At 42.6% G+C, this 21,240-nt stretch overlaps 1 protein-coding gene across 2 annotated transcripts in view; it reads left to right on the top strand.

The window, feature by feature from the left end:
* Positions 1–21,240, top strand: part of LOC126194977 (ATP-binding cassette sub-family G member 1-like) — an 803,933-nt gene that overhangs the window by 97,077 nt on the left and 685,616 nt on the right. For both annotated transcript variants that reach the window (XM_049933384.1, XM_049933383.1), the window contains exon 2: positions 18,914–18,970. The gene's annotated coding sequence lies outside the window, so the exon portion shown is untranslated. The remainder of the gene's footprint in view (positions 1–18,913; positions 18,971–21,240) is intronic.

The raw sequence follows: 21,240 nt of genomic DNA, 5'->3' as shown, positions 1-21,240 counted from the left end.
AATCTCGTCTTAACACTGAAACTAACAGATCCAAATCAATAAAGAAACCATACAAAAAATTTACCTTTTTCAAACGCATCATAAATTATGTGCAAGCAAGGAATGCAGCGACAACATTAAGTGAATCTCTTCCTAATTCTAAAATCAATCTTTCCAAAACCATATTCCCAAACATTAACAATCTCAGCGTTTGCATCCCTGTGTCCTGCTACTTATTCCCACATAGCTCAGCGCGGTTACCGACAACAAACTCTCTCCTTCGAATGCTATAAAGGTAACGACAATGCTAATGCTAATGACAGTCAAAGATTGCATTGCTTGTACTCATAACCTCCGTGGCGTGACATATCTGTCTCAATAAAATATACATTGTATAAGTATGAAGTATGACTCACCGAATAAAAACAGAACTTAGATCAATCTTACTGAATAGCATAAATAGATCATCAGCCGCGCTACCTGTCCGTTGGAATTTGGCGTAGAGCTTGCGAATGGTTTTCGCGTCGGGACCTTTCGGAACAGCTTTCGAAAACAGCGCCTTGGTGCCGTAAGATTGTGTTCTAACCTGTGATATTCCAGTGCTATAAAAGACACATTGTTCATGTGGAATACATGATTTCAACCCCTTCCTTCGGTACGCTCACCTTCTTTCACGTTTCATCGGTGGAACTGTTATTTCTAGGCTGCGGCGCACTCCGTACTGAGGGTCCAGTGTCATTTTCTGGCATCTTTTCGGACTCTTAGAAACTTCTGCTCAGAACTCCTGCAGCTTTCACTACAAACATACGGCTTATTGCACTCGTCAGTCGATCTTAGTTTCCGAGATATTTAATTTTGAAATCAGCGACTTCTTCCCTGGAAACCCTAGTACTCCAGATGAAGTAATCAGAATCTGTTTCAGCTGGGGAATGGAATGGCCAAGTCACATGAACAAAGGAGGAGTACACGGTTTGGAAACACTTTGGCGCGCTGTGTGAGCTGTTACACCATACTGTTGAAACCAAACAATGTTCAGCTAACTTCTCCCCTGGAATTCCAGAACGAGGAAATTCTGCAACATTTTGTAGTAGCGGTCGGCATTCACTGTTGCTACACGTCTGGTTCTAGCAACTGCTTTCCTGAGACCAGTACCCGAAAAGTTTCTTACTTTGTCTTCCAACGCTTGAAACACCTGCAGTTCCTGCGGAAGAAATCTCAAATCATCTGGTAATAATGATCATCGCGACAGTTGTAATATTCGTGCATGTCGCCCTGCTGGACTTCTGGGGCTGCTTTCAAGTGTTACGCACTCTCGTTCCAAGTTCAAACATTTCTTCCCCGGATTGGCGACGTGAGGGTCAAAATACTAACAATGATACTCCACTGCCTCACCCACCTGAGAATACTGTACCTCTCGGCTGCATCCAAACATTAATCCTAAATGTTCCGTCGCATTGTCCGCTGAGCCTCCGTCACAGAACCAGTTCGGATAAAGGCCTCCACCGCCGCTATTCGCATCTGCGCAGACCACCGCTCCACTGCATGTGAGATACTCTCCTATACAGCACTGAACGCGCGTGCAGCACTCAGCGCACATTTCATAAGCGTTGGCAACTGGCAGATACAATAAGCGCCATCCTGCAACATGATAGTGCGAAAGTCTTACTGGGAAATCCACCTCATGCTGCTTTTTCTTCACGATGATGTGTGGATCATAACGTGCTTTTAGACTCGCAATTTTTGTTGTGATGTAGCTTGATAATGACCCGGGGAGGGGGGGGGGGGGGCGAAATTAGCTTATTGGTAAATCCATACATACTATAAAAATTATGTGTGTGTGTGTGTGTGTGTGTGTGTGTGTGTGTGTGTGTATATGTATTCCACATCTCCTCGTAAACCACTGGAGCGAGTTCAACCAAACTTGGTACACTTGTCCTTTGCTGTCAGGGAATATCCGCTATGGGGGTTAAGAGGAGATATGGCATCATAAACACTGAGACGCAGGAAACACTGCCGCATTGTGCATGACGTTTATATCTGTCACTTGTTTTGTACAAACTCTGTTCTAAACACGTTTTGCAGACAGCATCCACAAATGACTCTGAGTGAAACCACAAAATTTTATCATCATATGACACGTAGATCAGGATATACACTTTGTGATTAAAAGTATCCGGACACTCGGCTGAAAATGACTTAAAAGCTTGTGGCGCCCTCCATCGGCAATTCTGGAATTCAATATGATGTTGGCCCACTCTTAGCCTTGATGACAGCTTCCACTCTCGCAGGCATACTTTCAATCAGGTGCTGGAAACATTCTTGGAGAATGACAGTCTATTCTTCACGGAGTGCTGCACTGAGAAGAGATATCGATGTCGGTCGATGAGGCCTGGCACGAAGTCGGCGTTCCAAAACATCCCAAATGAGTTCTGTAGGATTCAGGCCAGGACTCTGTGCAGGGATGTTCTTATTGTGTAGCCATTCCGCCACAGGCCGTGCATTATGAACAGGTGCTCGATCGTGCTGAAAGATGCAATCGCCATCCCCGAATTGCTCTTCAACAGTGGGAAGCAAGAAGGTGCTTAAAACATCAATGTAGGCCTGTGCTGTGACAGTGCCACGCAAAACAACAAATGGTGCAAGCCCCGTCCATGAAAAACACTACCACACCGCCTCCGAATTTTAGTGTTGGCACTACACACGCTGGCAGATGACGTTCACCGGGCATTGGCCATACCTACACCCTGCCATTGGATCGCCTAATTGTGTACCGTGATTCGTCACTCGACACAACCTTTTTCCACCCTTCAATCGTTCAATGTTTACGCTCCTGACATCATGGGAGGCGTCGTTTGGCATTTACCAGCGTGATGTGTGGCTTATGAGCAGCCGCTCGACCATGTAATCCAAGTTTTCTCACCTCCCGCTTAACTGTCATAGTACTTGCAGTGGATCCTGATGCAGTATGAAATTCTGTATGATGGTCTGGATAAATGTCTGCCTATGACACATTACGACCCTCTTCAACTGCCGGCGGTCTCTAACAGTCAAATGACGAGGTCAGCCTGTACGCTTTCGTGCTGTACGTGTCCCTTCACGTTTCCACTTCACTATCACATCGGAAATAGTGGGCCTAGGTATGTTTAGGAGTGTGGAAATCTCGCGTACAGACATATGACACAAGTGACACCCAAATCACCTGACCACGTTTGAAGTCCGTGAGTTCCATGGAGAGCCCCATTATGCTCTCTCACGATGTCTAATGATTATTGAGGTCGCTGATACGGAGTACCTGGCAGGAGGTGGCAGCACAATGCACCTAATATGAAAAATGTATGTTTTGGGTGTTCAAAATGGTTCAAATGGCTCTGAGCACTATGGGACTCAACTGCTGTGGTCATAAGTCCCCTAGAACTTAGAACTACTTAAACCTAACTAACCTAAGGACAGCACACAACATCCAGCCATCACAAGGCAGAGAAAATCCCTGACCCCGCCGGGAATCGATCCCGGGAACCCGGGCGTGGGAAGCGAGAACGCTACCGCACGACCACGAGATGCGGGCATGTTTTGGGTGTGTCCGGATACGTTTGATGAGTTGATGTATAACGTCATAAACACTGATATGCATGAAAAACTGCCGCATCGTGCTTAACGTTTAAATTTATTACTACTTTGCTACTAACTCTGTTCGCAATATACTACGGAGACAGTATCCGCACATGCCTCTGAAAGTACCTACTTAACTACATCACTCTACGACACACAGTTCAAGAGATAAACAGAAAATGCTTGAAAAATTTCTGCATCATGTATGACGTTTTAATATATTCATTCTTTACCACCAAGACACTCGTAAAGTTGAGTCAAATTAACGAAATCCCAGACATATGGCAACGATTTTGACAGCTTTCAACTGGGAAGAGCGAACGGCTGTTGGCGAAAACAATGGCTCACTATAGAGCTATGAAGAGGTTTTGCCATAGAGACGTAAACAAAATCACGTTGTAGACACGCGAAGTAGTTTCGCCCAGCGTAAATTAAATATCTGAGATCATGGTTCTTAATTTGGATACTGTACTTGTACACCTGTACATTATGCATGTCTCTTTGTACGACTGTTTCATAATTTCGAAAGTATTTTCACGAATACATGGAATAGAAATTTTTTTCGATGCTCCACTACAAACAGTTAACTTTTTGTTTTCGTTTCTGACACAAAACTGATAAAATGAATACTTGCACACTGCAGCATTTGTCAGCTTATTTTGAAACATACTTCATTTGTTTCTCTGAGTGACTTAATCTGTCGTATAAAACTACTTTGCCTGAGTCCTTGAATCGTGGATATTCTGGTAAATTACTTCTGTGGAAGTATTAAAAACTGTAGCCATTTCAGTCCACAAACTTAGCATCCTGTCTCAGTTCCTGTAATTCAGTAACTGTGTTTCTTCGTACAAAGTAATTAAATTCACAACCTCGTCCTGAGTCCACTTCCTGGCAGCTTTCTTCATTAGTTTCTTTGCCGACACATCGCTGACATTCACTGACAATTGTTTTATTTTCGTTTGTTATTTTTTTATAATATGTCGTTTGTTAATTATTTATGATATGTCTATGATCTTTTATATTCGTAGCATTATTTATGTATAGAAGTTTCAAAATAGGCTAACTGGACGTGCTGATCGTTTAGGAGGTAAAACGGGCAATGTCTTTGCACAAAAAACATGACACGGCCACGTATTAAGGCTGAAAACATACAGTTTCGTGGGTATTTGTATTTAATGTATGCAAGAGCACGGCAAAAAATGTTACCAAGATGGGGTAGTGAAATATGGATCAAATCTCGGACGCTATGTTGCTCTCACGACAATGCCGGCTTTTGTTTGCTGAGAGAGCTGCTGCAAGCAGCTCTGAGAGATGGAGGTGGCCGTATACACGAAAAGTCTAAAGTCGCAGAGTGCAACTATCCGAAATCGTGCCCCATTCTCGGACATTGTGAGAGTTCCTAAGGGGCTTAACTGCTGAGGTCATCGGTCCCTAGACTTACACACTACCTAAACTAACTTATGCTCAGAACAACAAATACTCATGCCAGAGGGAGGACTCGAACCTCCGGCAGGAGTGACAGCTCAATCCGTTCATGACGTCCTAAACTGCGCGGCTACTCCGCGCGGCTCTCGGACACTGACGGCGAGCTGACTGTCGGTGCTGTTCACACGACGCGTATTACTCGCTAATGCTGTCTGAGAGTGACACCTCGCGTGTGTCTGTGTACCCAGCTTGATGCTTGTTGTCGGTCAAGGTTCTCTTCCGGGCTACTTCATGCATCATACGTGCAAAGCTCTTCTGAAGAATCCGTAGTATCCTTAGTCCTCCACCACGTGCACGAGACACGTGTGTAAGCTTACCACGTTCCTCACTCCCACGGTTCTTCCAAGGCTGAACGGGAACGATCTGCCCTTGGAAGCAGGTGCAGGAGGAGAACAATTTACTCGGCACGTAGCTATGGCCGGCGACTGGTTCATCGCTTCTATACTTACCAAAGCTCACAATAGCAGCCAACGATTGAAGAGGTGCCCCAAGCGCAAGAGGTTTTCAGCTAGACAGGCGAACCAAGGCAGTTTTTTGTTAAGATATCTGTCTGCTTTCATTATGACAGCAAACGACGGCGTTCACATGCAGGTGAACGAAAAGCTGAAAGCTCATTCACGCAAAATAATAAAGAGCGCAGTAACGTTTCTTCCGCGTCCATCAGGAATGTGAAATCATTCATTGCTGGCTATCGGTGTTTGGATCAGTATCTATAAAAAAGAGTTTAATGTAGCTGGCATACGAAAGATGCGCTGTGGACCGCAACCCCGAGCGATGCACCAATGGGAGCCTGGCATTGTTGAGTGCTACTCGGTTGCCACTTTCGCTGCGTAAAGCGTTGCCTGCCAGTTATTAATTACTGGTGGACAACTCTGAAACTGTCACACGAACTGTACACCAGCGTCACAGTGGCCCTCAATTAATTGTTTTTAAAGTGCTTGAATATAATTTTATATTGAAACTGGACTCTCATATATTAACGCATCAATGCATCCAAATTCGAGACAAGGACAAAACTGTCACCGAAGCTGTTACGCGATGAAACCTGAAAGTGATCTAGATCTTAAGAGCTCTAATTAGATGTAGATGCTATTCATGTAATGAAATACACATGTTACAAAAATATATTGAGGTGGTCTCTGTTATTCATAACTCCATTCAATCATCAATTCCACACTCTTGGCACAACTTAGAACTGTGTTGAGGGCAGTACGACTTGCAGCATCTACCGCATACCAAGGATATTTTCCTATACTTGGAATACGAGCATATAAAACACCTCGTGCACTTTGAAGTCACAACCTGTTTAGATCCGTGAATGGCCACAACCAGAGAGACCTTTGGCAAACGAACAATTCTTTCCTTCATACTTATTTAAATACCTGGAGTTAAGACTCTCTTTACCACGACTGTTTTGCAATGAGCTACAGAGAGAGATTTTTCGGAAACTGCCATTCTATACAGAATCATTGCGTTGATATATGCCTGCTCCATTATGGCGAACCACAGGCGAAGCGGCTAACGCCTCGTTTGTCTCGCTACGGGTGATGTGCTGCATAATAGATCGAAGGTATCAATAACCACCGTTTGTGGTTTTCCAGTTTCATCATCAGTAGCAGTATATCTATCCATGATCGCCGTGCGGTTCTAGGCGCTTCAGTCTGGAACCGCGTGACCGCTACGGTCGCAGGTTCGAATCCTGCCTCGGGCATGGATGTGTGTGATGTCCTTAGGTTGGTTAGGTTTAAGTAGTTCTAAGTTCTAGGGGACTGATGACCACAGATGTTAAGTCCCATAGTGCTCAGAGCCATTTTTATCCATGATCGACAAATGCGGGATTACCTATTCATTCTTGGCGTATAACATAGGAGGGTCTTCCTCCGGTTTTATATTTTTCTGAGCGTGTCCAAAATCGTTAAAATGTAAGAGGCGAGTATATGATTGGCTGTTGATACACTCGTAAACCAGCTGTCTATGACAAGATTTAGCTTTGTACCTACATAGTTTGAGAAAGTTTTCTTGAACAGTATTCGACATTTATCGTATAATTTGTCCTTGCACCATTTATGATTACAATTTTCACGCCATATTTAATTTTTATGTGGCATATAGGCCTTGAAAGGCCCCAGAAACTGAGTAACTGCTCATCAATAGTACAATAAGCATGCGGAGTGCATAAAGTTTTGATGTTTTGCAGTTACTTGCAATAGTATTGCACACATCTGTGATAGGAGGCGGTTTCAATGCGATCCCAAAATCTTCAGACCATAAATCTTCTAAACCACTTTACTGCTTTTGAGTAGTCCTCCAGCATAATATAAGCGAATGTGCGAAAGAACGTCACTCTCATTCGTCACAAGAGTAAAGTTCTTGCCAGAACCATGCAGTCTTGTACCTTGAATATTTTGATTGGTGAATGTGACAGTTTTTTTCTACAACTGACTGATAGATTAGAAATCCCACGCTTTTCCTCTGACTTCATCCTTCGCATTGCCGTTAATACCTTGAAAATGGACTACAATGTTATCAGCAACTAGCTGCCCTCTTCTATTAGGGACGGCTGTGTTCCAACAATGACAATTCTTACCGCGTACGTTCAGTGCCTGTAGTTCCAGCAGACTAATCAGTTTCGGCATTTTCCAACTGCTACAGTAGCATCAGCTTCAGTGTCACTTTCATCAGGAAAGTCACTTACGTCACTTCCATGTTTGAGTTCATCTGACAGCGAACATTCCAAAACATTAGAAAACGTTAAAGAACACTTTGTGGTGTTGTAGACCACTGGAGAATATTTTAGTCATTTGAAAACATTCGCTAATATTCGAGAATATTCGTATAGCTCGATAACAGTCTCGAATCTTTTCTCTTGGAACACATGTGATGTTTGTGACGTTTCGGCAGCACGAATGGCTGATATTGTTAAATTCACCCTTCTGTTCGCCACCAGCAGTGGAGGATGAATCTTTCACAATGCTAGCCACTCGTACTGGTAAAACGTCAGAAAAATTAACAAACAAATGTCGGTCTATTATCCGGAAAGGAAAACCAACAGTCGTCACTAACGAGTTCGATTTCTGTGTTGGAATCTTTTTGATCACGTTTACAGCGTGTAATATATTGACGTCACCAAACTTTCAGGGCACGTTCTTCACATTTACTACAATAAGTACAAACGAAAGGGACGACTGCAGAACAGTGGAAAAAGAAAATAATCGTATTGAACAATGTTCTGAAAACCAGTCGTTTCCTCGATACGACGTATTACGACTGAGTATGTGAATAATGAAAACCATTTAATAGAGTCCTTGAGGATTCAAACTGGAGTGTCCTCGTCGCCACTGTAGAGTATTGTACCATAGGAATCAAGGAAGAGAATGTTGTTTGGTGGCCGGTATCCTCTTTCTGACCCACAACTGCATACATGTTTTAAGAGGGTTCTTCATTTACATTAACAGGAAGCTACTTATCTTTAAGACTGTCCATGTGTTGTGGTATAAGCTCTTCAAGTAATAGTCCACGTTAGCCTCACTGCTGGTGAAGTACAAGTCTTTAGCTTTAAACACTACTCCAGTCCTTACACACTCTCGTAGCCGGTTATGGGATCTGACAGACGCCAACTGGGATAGTGACTGAGCTAGTGACCGGAACTGAGACTGAGGCCTCCGGTCAGCGGCGGCGATCTAAATACTTGCGGTCGAGAGGGCGTTGGTGGAGTGTTGCTTGCGAGTCTGTCTCTGGCCTCTCTTCTGACAGGCGCACTTGCTCCTACTTGCACCTACTATCGATCTTCTCGCAACATCTTTGCCGACCGGTGCGCTGGCGACAGCTTACGCCAGCACACAAACTGCAGGTACGCAGTTGAAAAAATGGTTCAAATGGCTCTGAGCACTATGGGACTTAACATCTGAGGTCATCAGTCCCCTAGAACTTAGAACTACTTAAACCTAACTAACCTAAGGACACGCGGTGGTCTCGCGGTTCTAGGCGCGCATTTCGGAACCGTGCGACTGCTACAGTCGCAGGTTCGAATCCTGCCTCGGGCATGGATGTGTGTGATGTCCTTAGGTTAGTTAGGTTTAAGTAGTTCTAAGTTCTAGGGGACTAATGACCACAGCAGTTGAGTCCCATAGTGCTCAGAGCAATTTGAACAATTTTAACCTAAGGACATCACAAACATCCATGCCCGAGGCAGGATTCGAACCTGCGACCGTAGCGGTCACGCGGTTCCAGACTGAAGCGCCTAGAACCGCACGGCCGGCACGCAGTTGAAGGCAATAACATTAAAGCAAGAGTTCCACATTGTAACATTCCAAGTGTAATGTTCTTTTAATAAATAATGAGAAAACTTTATGATTACGTGGAATGAATGTCTAAATTGTGGAATGGGTACTAAACGCAAATTATTGTGTAGCGTGTTGTAACTGCAAGTGGTGTGCTTACTGTGTGTTATTGTTGACAAAACTTCACACGAATTGATTGGGCAATGCAACTCCCAATACCAGTAAAGAAATACAGTCACCGCAAAATACATTCAGCCCCTTAGGCACTGAATCATCTGGACCTGTTCAAAACTGATAATTTTGGTCCCTCTGCACATATCAAATAAATTAAATTGTCTTACCTCTCGTAACACCCCACCTGTTAGTTATCTGGTTTTGGCGTGTGTTCACCCCAGCTAATTGACCAACAGATCAACAGAGAGTGCAAACCTGCCGCAATATCAGATAACACAAAGAAAGTAATAAGGCCCTGTGACTCCGGATTGAACTGCGGTGGCAGTATTGACATTAATTTATTCAGAATTGATCCCTTTTATTTAAAAATGGGTGCACATTGATGTTATATTCAGCTATTGAACACCAAATGCAAATGTTGAACATAAAATCAATCAAGAAATGACTTGGGATTTCAACTACTTGATTGAAAACAGATGCAGTCAATTAGCACAAATTTATTTTAACTCACGACCTTCAATCATAACATTACATGACGCTCCTGGGAATAAATTGCGTTTATGTGGAGTAAATCAAAATTAATTCCTATCGACTGACCCAGGCGTAATGCGAAGTGTGAGAAGAATTCTACAATACATGGCTCATGAAACCCTGGTGGAGACTTTGCTGACGTGATCCAACAAATTAATCAGTGGCGTAACAAGCCGGAGCCGGCGCAAATCACCGAATTCAGCGTGGCAGGGCGTCGTCGTCCTGCGGACGTCGGCTGGCCTTGTGGTGCTGCAAGGCTGCGCTCGTCTATTCACTCCTAGCTATCTTGCTCAGTATATAGCTGAATGAAAACTTTCTATCTCCAAGCTCAATCGTTCCATTTGCTAAGTCCTAAACTGCAGAAATGCTTACTCTCTCTCAGGCAAGCTGAGTAAAGGACGCCACGTCCGCACTCTAGGCAAGCTGGGAACAGAAAAACCTCTACGGAGACTTCTGTCAGTCCGCTCATTACCTCTGTTTCCCCTCCAGCAAAATCACTTACGCCAATTGCAGCGCAAGTCGCGTTAATTATGCGTCGCTTCCCAGCGTTGACCAAAGCCTGCTCTGGGAAGTGAACAAATTACCACAAAATTTCCCTTCCTCTCAACTTCTGCTATTTAGCTCTTCCCAGGCTATCCATCAACGTTAGCATCTGCATCAAACACCAATTTTTCCGAAATTCTGACTCCCAGGAGAGTATTTCAAATTCCTTGGTACTACGTTCCCATCGGAGGCCGGCGTATTTCATTCTGTCGCTCTTCACCTGATTTACTTCAGACTCTGCGGACTGTGAATTCAGTGTGAAGTTGCTATAGTCATGAACACGCATATTTCGGCCTCTGTTGACCGCTCCACCGTAGTTTTGTGTGGCTTTCTCGCATGTTTCCCTGAAAACGGTACGACGGACATTTATCAAAAGGTGTAAAAGTTCTCCGTCTGCTTCCCAGTACACCACCATGGGGTCAGCCACCCCCTCACTGTCACTCACCTTAAGGCAGCTGGAGGCCACGCCCCATTACCGCTTTCTCAGAGTTTGAGCCGCCCTAAGCTGCCTATTGCCGCTTACCTTCACTGCTCCCCAGCCGCACGCCGCCACCCGGCTGCGGTCAACCTTCAATACTTCCCTGGGATAAGTAAGCCTCCAGTAAATTGACGCATTTCCACAGAGTTTTCATGCCGCGTAAATTACTTTAAAACCATCACACAACATTAATTATTCCAATATGTCCATACTATACCATCTATAAGATGCATTTTGCCTTGTCAGTCATTTTTGTTCAGCCCTATTGTTCGATTAACGTGAGTTCGGTGATCTTTAATGACTTCATGTAAGAGGCATAGTTCTTGCCATCTTACACTCTAAAGCAGCAACAGAGTAACGCGATATATTCTGGTCTCTCATAAAAAAATATAAATATGCTAGCTACAGGCTCAGCAGTGTGCAATGCTGGCCATAATACTTGAAATGCACATGAAATTCATTTCGCTGATAAACAAGAACATTTTAAAAAATCCAATTTCTTTAAAAAATACATGAGCCGGACGGGGGGCAGTACTGATTATGGTGAATTACTAACACTCAGTTTTTTTAGCAAAATTATATTGCAAGTTAAGTTTGGCTTTTCAAAAACATCTGACATTGGAGTTAAATTGCTCTCAATTGATTCACACACAATGAAATTTAAAAAGCAAGTATTATCTAACTTCACTAATCCAACTTAAATGCAAATCATCAAATCACACATAGCTATGTTAACAATCTTAAGCATTACAAAAATGAAATACCTAACCAGACTTTTCATCAAAACAGTTTACATAGTCTGGGGTTACTCAACAATTACAAATTATCAGCTAACTCATCTGTACTAAAGCAATGGCAAATACAAAAATCATTATTACTGAACATCTGTACCTTGCTTACATGAAGACTTCTGCTTCCATGTTCAACAATATTGACATACCTAAATTAATCTAACTCCTAGTGCTCTCACACAGCGCACCACAAAAGCTCTCTACTCCATCGCCTTTCCCTCGCAGACAGCTACCTGCAACTGAGCTCCAAGCGCTCTCCTACTCCAACACTATAATCATCTCAGACCAGAAGCAGTATCCTTGGATCTGCGATATATAGCCTATCAAAGACATATATCGTTTATAAAATGATATTCTGTTTTTTTTTAGTTTACATTAATATTATTATCATATTTGGGTGCCACATACAAGTGTGCTCCAGTATACTCCTTTCAACGTCACCACCGTTCATATGAAGGCAGGCTTCAGCACGTCCCCTCATCGATGTCAATACATGTTCAAAAACCCCAGGGGTGTTCCGAGTGTCTTGACACCACTCAAAATGTGTTCCCAAAGTTCACCGCCATGCTTAACGTGGCTAGAATACACCAAAGCTTTTAAATATCCACACACAAGAAATCCAATGGGTTCAGGTCGGAGGAAATGGGAGACGATGTTGTTGGCGAACCACGACATACTTGTTATCAAAGATGTCGCACAGTGTTGCGTCCCATATACACTGACAGGAAAAAAAAATCGCAACATCAAGGAGCTATGCGACGTGTTTTTACAGCTGAAATATGATGTCTCTTCAGATTTAGAGACAATCGCATAATAGTTGATCTAGTAGCGTCACTATGAGGCTGCAAAGCATGCCTGCTTTAAATACATGCTGTGGTGGTCGTGAGCGTTAGTTACACCTTTGAGATTGGACGTGGTGAGTTGATGATCGTGAAGAATGCATTTAAGGCTACAAAGACGCCATTATCAATACCTCGCAGGGTTTGAACGAGGTCATGTAATAGGGTAACGACAAGTTCGATGTTCCTTCTGTAATACTGCAGAAAGGCTTGGCAGGAATGTAGCCACTGCATATGACTGTTGGCAGCAGTGGTCACAGGAATGTACAGTCACAAGCAGATAGGGTCCGAATGGCCACGTGTCACTACCGAAAGGAAAGACCATCGCGTCCGGCATATGGCTCTGGCGCATCGTACTGCATCTGCAGCAGCAATTTGAGCAGCATTTGGCATCAGAGTGACAAAAATAACTGTTAAAAATCGTTAACTTCAAGAACAGCTCCGAGCCAGACGCCCTGTTGCGTCCATCAACTGACCCCAAAGCACTGGCATTCGCGACTATAGTGATGTCAAGCAAGAGCTCATTGGACGGCAGGGTAGTGATTTGTTGTGTTTTCTGATGAAAGCTGCTTCCGCTTCAGTGCCAGTGATGGTTGTGTGCTGGTTCGGAGGGGGCCAATTCACGGCATGCAACCAACCCGTGTCCCTGCTAGACACGCTGGACTTACACATAGAGTTATGATCTGGGGTGAGATTTCATTTGACAGCAGGAGCACGCTCATGGTTATCCCGCACCCCTGACTGCAGATTAGTACGCCAATCTGGTGATTCTACCTATTATGCAGCCATTTATGAAGAGCATTCTAGGTGTATTCCAACAGGATAACGCTCGCCCACACGCCGCCGTTGTAACCCAGCATGCACTGCAAAGTGTCGACGTGTTGCCTTGGTGTGTTTAATCAACAGATCTGTCTCCAGTAGAGAACATACTGGACATAATCGGACGACAACTCCAGCGTCATCCACAAACAGATTAACCGTTCCTCTACTGACCGACCAAGTGCAACAGGCATAGAACTCCAACCCATAAACTGACATCCGGCAACCATACAACACAACGCGTGCCTGTTTGAATGCAAGATGTGTGCAAGCGAAGGGGCGACTCGTGTGGAAATTGGAGATGGATTGTTGGGAGGTAAAGCACAGCCATGTTTATACTGTGCTTCGTGTTAGAACTGTCACTTTCTGTAACTCATTAACCCTGTCGTACATTGACGAGTGTGAGGCGTGTAAACAAATACGGAGAAAACGTAAACATCACACGTCACACTCATGGGAATGAAGTCGAACCAAATATTTTTTATCAGTCGTATACGGCTGTGTTCAGTACTTTAACTATATATATATATATATATATATATATATATATATATATATATATATATATATATATAAAGCATATGTTGATAAACGAATATATATAGGAGAGGTAATGATAAAAATTGTCCAGTTACCCTATTACGTAAAGCGTGGGAAACTATCAGTATGTGAAACACCTCTTCAACTTCAAGCGCAATATTAGGTTCATTTCGCAAAACATATCCATCCGACGCAAAAAAGAAGGATGTGCAAAGTCTGCATGAAACGCGAAGTACGAAGCGGAAGTGCACGGGAATGCACGGAGAGTAATGTTGCTTTACATCTATCACAATGTTTTCCATACCATGCAGGACTACTAATTTTTAGAGTTGTAGGTATCTTCCTAGTAGAAATTCGTTCAAACGAAACATTTCTTTTTGTAATTACAGTTTTGGTTGACAAAATCAACGTTTAGACGGCGTGTTATTGCATTCCTTCTTAAGGAGTCACACCTCAAGACGCCCACAGACATTATAATGTCTATTGAAGTATTGTTTATGTTTAAAAATTTATTATTACGTTTGAGTATTATTTGAGATATTGTGTGGTATAATAAGGAACAAGAATCAAAATAGTGTTATCTTCTACAAGATCAGTAACATGAGAAACAACTAACCGTGTTGCTACATATTTGTAGTCCGCAGAATGCTCCTTAGGTCGCTGAGGGAAAAGTTATTGACTGAATACAAAATTACTTCATTAAACCTGTGTAACACATTTCGGCGTTTGCCATTCTCAAATATACTTGAAATTCAAGCAACCAATGGATATAATATAGGGTGTCCCATAAAGAACGCAATTTTTAATTTAACAATAAAACACATAATTTATTTGAAAACTGCTAATATTATTATGTCATGAAACACAAGGACTGCATGAAACAAAATATCAGGCAAATATCCTCCACTGTTTCGACTCCACACATCCTCTCTGTGAACAAAATTTTCGATACTCTAGAGCAAAGTTTCGCTTTGAATTTCTGTTTTGAGTTGACACAGCCCACAAAAAAAGCCACATGGTGTCAACTCACACGATCTCGGTGGCCACTTCTGAGGGTCATTGCGAGAGATGAGCAGGGAATCTTTCTCTCAGCAATCTTGTTGTTCCGCTGGCAGTGTCGCAAGTTGCCCCATCGTGTTAGAACCACATGTGTTCTTGCAATTGGAGCCATAAAAAGTGTTTTATCATGCGATAACGATCACCAGTCACTTCCTTTACCAGTCTCGTCTTCGAAAAAAAGTATGGCTCATACCAAACAGTGACTCGTTCTGGATAAAAACACTTCCCAAGGACCATGCAACGATTCTCTTTGGCCAGAATCCGGCAGTTTTGTTTGCTCACATAACGATTAAACTGGAAATGTGCATCGTCACTGAAGATTATTTTCTAATGAAGATCATTGTTGAATCTTGTTTTGTAAATACGCAATCGTCAAATATGGTGCATCGGCTTCAGCTCTTGTGTTAGTTGGATCGTAGAAAGATGCAAATCCAAATCTATTGTTAAAATTCAATGGAAACTGCTTCTCGCAATGGGTAACTTGGGAACGGCGGCGAATCGACTTCACTGGACGCGCAGCGACGGTCTCACTGGCGAGGATGACATTCTCTACCGATCGACATCCAGGCGATTTGATGTTCACTATCGATCCCACATCTTCAATTTTCCCTTCTAATCTCTGCACTGTTGACACATTAGGCGCATGTCACACAGTCTTCGAATGGTCTCTAGACAGCATAAACCGTTCCTGAAATGCACTTTCAAAATCTGGATCCGTTGATCCATCGTGTATCGCTCCATTTTTAGCTCATAAAAATACCCTCAAATGCCAAATGTCAATGACAATCAATAATTACATTAACAACAGACGATAGTCGCTTAAGTTTCAGGTCCTGCAACCTAAAAAACTGAAAGTGTGCACAGTTTAAAATTTGCGTTCTGTATGGGAGACCCTTTAGTTATATGTTGTAGTGGTAACAAACATATTTGTCGTCATCAGTGCTTTTTCTGGCTTAGGCTGTTGAGGAAGAATGGGTTCCCAATACTCGACAGACATTCAGACACCTTATTGGAAGTGAACACAGCACACATGAAGCAGACATAAAAGTGAAGGGTGGACGCATCCCATATTAATGTTCACCAATAGGTGTCGGGATACAGTTGATCAGATAGTGCGCATACGTCAGTTTTCGTATACATTAGAAATACGTAAATGAAAAAATAAAGGTAACATGTTAGAAAATGCATGCATCTATAACTGGTGGTACACATGTTAGAGACTGTAAGTGATAATAATTATAGTCTTGACACCAAGGAACCTTCCTTTAATGTGATTTGATGGTGTAATAGACGTGAGATCGTCGCTTGACCGACACAACTTGTCAATGAATAAATATAAATTACAGCAGCCATTGGTGGCTTCTGATGCCGTTTCTTAAGGCATCAAAGAAAGGCAATAATTATTTTGTAATGTGGATGTATATTTGTTTGTGGATGATACGTGATCCACCACTAAATTTCTTCATTTGTCGCAATCTTAATGGATCCAGTATTCACTCTACATGAATTCCTCCTCTTTTAGCACTATTTAAAAAGTAAAGTTCCTTTTATGGACGCGAACAGATTGATTCATTCCTTCACTTCGTAAAAAACAACTTTTCATGTTTATTTTTTAAATTGCAGTCACAAAAGTTGCCTTTCTTTGATAAATTTAAGATAACATTTGCTCTAGGTTCTTTCCGTTCGTTGAAGACTCAAGAAGACCAAATTATGTGCACAGTATTTTAAATAGTCGTAGTCTCTCATTTTGAGTGAATTTAACCAGAAATATTTCTTTTTATCTGCGAAATCCATGGTCACGTAAAGACAGAACTATTTTTGCAACTATTGTCTGCTTCTAGTAGTATTCTTTTTATTCGGAAGTTTGATATAAAGCTACAGAACATCCATAATTTCATTAATAGCCCGCATCTCGTGGTCGTGCGGTAGCGTTCTCGCTTCCCACGCCCGGGTTCCCGGGTTCGATTCCCGGCGGGGTCAGGGATTTTCTCTGCGTCGTGATGGCTGGGTGTTGTGTGCTGTCCTTAGGTTAGTTAGGTTTAAGTAGTTCTAAGTTCTAGGGGACTTATGACCACAGCAGTTGAGTCCCATAGTGCTCAGAGCCATTTCATTAATACCAGCATATTTTTTATCGTTTTCGGTAAATAGGGTTGTAGACATTATTAAGCGAATATTATTCTCCATACGTTCATTTTTAGCTGGAAAAGTTAACTTGAATGATATGATGTATATACAGGGTGAACATTTATAGAACCGATAATCCGCAGCGACGGATTGCTGACTGAGAAAGGAAAATAGGTGGTATGAACATGTGTACGGAAATGGACGGTGTGCGTGCAACGACGACAAATCGCCCCGGAACACAGTGTAGGGAAATCCGCTTCTGATAATCATTTCGCTCGCTGCAGGTGGTAGAGATAATAGTGGTTGTCATGCAGGAAACAAGCAATCGTGCTTTGGCTTCCACCATGTTGGCGGGCCATTTGTCTGGAGCTTGTACTAGGGATCGTCTCAATATCGTGTAGCACCCGGTCCTCCAAGTCTGATGCATGCACAGTCCACCTGAACGTCCGTCTGTCTGAAGCGACCCATGGTCACACAAATGCTCAAAAATGGCTTAAAATGTTAGTGTCTGTGAGGGTACTTATTTGGGTATAGCTGTGCTGCCTCTCCCCCATTTCCATGTGCTTGACCGTACACAAACACCATCTCGGCTTGTTCCCAATATGCGTACTCGACCATCCTGCTGCTTGCAGTACGCCACGTCAATCTCTCAGCCTGCAACACACAAGTAACACACGGCACGCGGTCAGAGGAACTGTCTCTTCGTCAGCGCCGTCTACCGTGGCGACGATGCGTTTCCGGACACATGCTGATAGGATCCTCTTTCCTCCTTTTCCGGTCAGGAATCCGTACCTGCAATTTTTCGGTTTTATTAATGTTCACCATGAATATTGCACACAGTAAACCGTACATGTTTCCTCTGGAGTTGGTAACAGAAGTGACTAAACTTCAAACAGTGACTGTAACTCCATCTTCTGGCTGGAGTATGGGACTACGGCTGGTCAGTATCCAATAAAACAATACCAGTCGCCGTTATTTAGGTTTATCTTGATTAAGCAGGCCTGAAGATGAGGTAATGTATCGTCGAAACTGGTAGCCTAGAAATAAACCTGAATAACGGCGATTGGTATTGTTTTATTGGTAACTTCAAACACGCAATACAGTGTGTTAAAATATTCTCACGTCAGTTTGTCTTACGTCACATTTACAAAGAGTACAAAGTTCGTTTATTTAATTTGAGTAAAAATGAATGCAGAGGTCACCAACACTGAACACCGGCATCTTCTTGCAATCACTTGATGTCCCCTTTTGTTTGTGATAGTGACAGGCTAAGCAGATACAGCTGCTACTGCCATGGACACGTTGCATCGCTCGTGCGATCTGAAGAAAAAGAAAAAGCAACCATTAAGTACTGGTTACAAATAAATTACATAACACACACAATCAAATTTACTTTGACCATATTATAGCACTTTAATAGATATAAATATTACGCGTTATTACATCTCCGACCTGTGATGGCTTAGACGAGAAGAACCGCAGTGTGATAAGTCTCTGTGCTTTGTCACACTACAATACGAATTAACCGTAAGTAAAAAAAGGTATTTTTCGTAACTTTGTACATACACATGGTTGATACGAGCGTAGCATGCCCTAATTCGCTGCGAAGTCACCCTAACAGCCCGAAAGGGCACTAACACTGAAATTTATTTCTGCTTTCAGAATCGTCCACTGAGGCTGTGATGATTGATTGGTTCACCACTGCCTTGTGCTGAGTAGGTAAGTTCCTCTTTTCGCTGTGTGAAACCACCGTAGAATAAAGTTGGTATGATTCCTTCCTGCAGAAATCATTTTGTAGGGGGGAATCGACAGTGGATTACTTGTGTTCTGGTCCGGGGCTGTGCTGCGTAGGTTTTGAAACTGGTACCTGAAGTTTTCCCCTTCTTTTTGTTGTTATGATTCTAGTCCATTGAGATCATCCAGTTCATCCTTCGTGAGTCGGACTGCACTATTTACAAAAAATTCTAATTATACCTCCACTTTCTCTGTTTTGTATACGGAAACTATTTCTGTTACAATTATTTACTGTTGTGTTTGTGTTCTTTCTGTTTATAATGGAAGGAACGTCAGTTTATCAGAATTAATTTTAGTTAACGAATGAAAATAAAAAATTCAGAAAGCTGTTATATTAGCCTTTAACTGTTAAAGTTATTTACTTGTAAAATTCAGTGTTGTGTATCAGCCTTGCAGGGTTTTCAGGGGGAAAAATCGCTGAATGGCCGAAATTATAGTAGCACATTTTACAAATAAATTATCAGTGAAAGGCGACGACGTCGTCTTTAAAAATGTTTCATATGACTGGGATTCCCAAAGAAGAGAAATATTTTCAGACTACAATTACGTTTCTACCTGTTTCCTCAGTTTCTATATAAAAATATTTTCAGTAACGTAACGTTTAAACTTTCTTTTACACCACTCTTGTTTTAGTTTCTATAATATCGGAGGCCAACGACCTTGAGATAATGGTAGCACCGGTTCCTATCGGGTTACCGAATTGCTGTCTGGCTTGGCCGAGCACTGGTAGCAAGCGGGTTGCACTCAGCCCTTGTCAACTGAGGAGTTACTTGACTGAGAAGAAGCGGCTCCGGTCTCGAAAACTGTGACAACGGCTGGGAGGGCGGTGTGCTGACCACGTGGCCCTCCAAATCCGCATGCAGTGACGCCTATCAGCTGAGGATGACACACGGGTCGGTCGGTATCCTTCGGCTTTCCGACGCCTGTTCGGACGGAGTTTGTAGTAGTGCAGACTCATGTCGGTTCTGAATCAAATAACGACCTCATCTCAAGGCTACTTCCGGTGTCAGGTTACAGCTGAGGCCAAGGTCGAACTCTGCCAACTCACTGAGGCACATTTCAGTGCTACCAGAAAAGTGCTGTTTTGCCAGTACATATAATTTGACTCCTGGTGGTTCTGAACTTGAAGGTGTAGGCCTGGCATCTGATAGCCATTTTGAAGTAATAATTGAAATCGAGAATGTTCAACATCTTGGTACTAGAGTGCGATACACGTGGTATAAATGGGACTACTTATGCAGCATGATGCACTACATTGAGAGGAAAATGACGGTAGACCACGACACGTCGTACGCTCCTATTAACGTTCATATATTTGGAAGGAGGATATAAATCGGTGATATGTACCGAGGAGCGGTGCCGGAATTAACTTCAAATGACACTACCATTTATTTTAAAAAGTCAAGTGTCAGTGAATTCGCGTGACCTAAACTCTGTATTAGTGAAGTGACAGAGAAACTGAGCCACTGATGGCCATATGTTAAAGCTGCGTACTATGACTTGATAGGCTATTTATATGAGCCTACTGTAAATATGAGTCAGTTAGAACAATATGCAAATTTCTGTGTTCATCCAGTGCCTAAGAACAAAAATGTTAATCCCATAAGCACAAAATCTGTAGAAATTGAATTTACACACGGAATATTGATTTATTTTGTTGCTCCTCTAAGGTTGTATACAATTCAGACTGAATGTCATGTATATAAAAAACAATAACTTACTTGAAAATATTTCAGAACAGAATGACTGTAAAACTGTGATGATTGATGAAGGGGTTGCATATAAATAATATATTTCCTACAAAATTGTTTTCTCCCCCCCCCCCCCCCTGTTATCACCATTCCCCATGGAGTCATTAAAATTTACTGGAGAGGCAGTTGCAAAGCTACCGATTTGTCCAAATACGCAATCTAAAGAGGTACATAAATAATTGACTTAACCATGAATACACTGCCCTTATACACACCAAACCTTCTTCAGTCTAGCTCCGCCGCCGCCACCGTCACCGTCACCACCACCACCACCACCAACACCACCACCACCACCACCACCACCACCACCACAACCTCTTCCAAGAACCAATAAATACTCGTAGTCGCTGTGGCCTAGACGGTATCGTGTTTGATTTCTAGACAGAAATGATTTCCCATTGCCATAATCCAACCAAGGTGCTAAGCTGCATGACCACACATGTT

The sequence above is a fragment of the Schistocerca nitens genome, chromosome 7 (assembly GCF_023898315.1).
Source record: "Schistocerca nitens isolate TAMUIC-IGC-003100 chromosome 7, iqSchNite1.1, whole genome shotgun sequence".
Taxonomy (NCBI): domain Eukaryota; kingdom Metazoa; phylum Arthropoda; class Insecta; order Orthoptera; family Acrididae; genus Schistocerca; species Schistocerca nitens.
The sequence above is the reverse complement of the archived record's forward strand: the minus strand, read 5'-3'. Positions and strand labels throughout refer to the sequence as shown.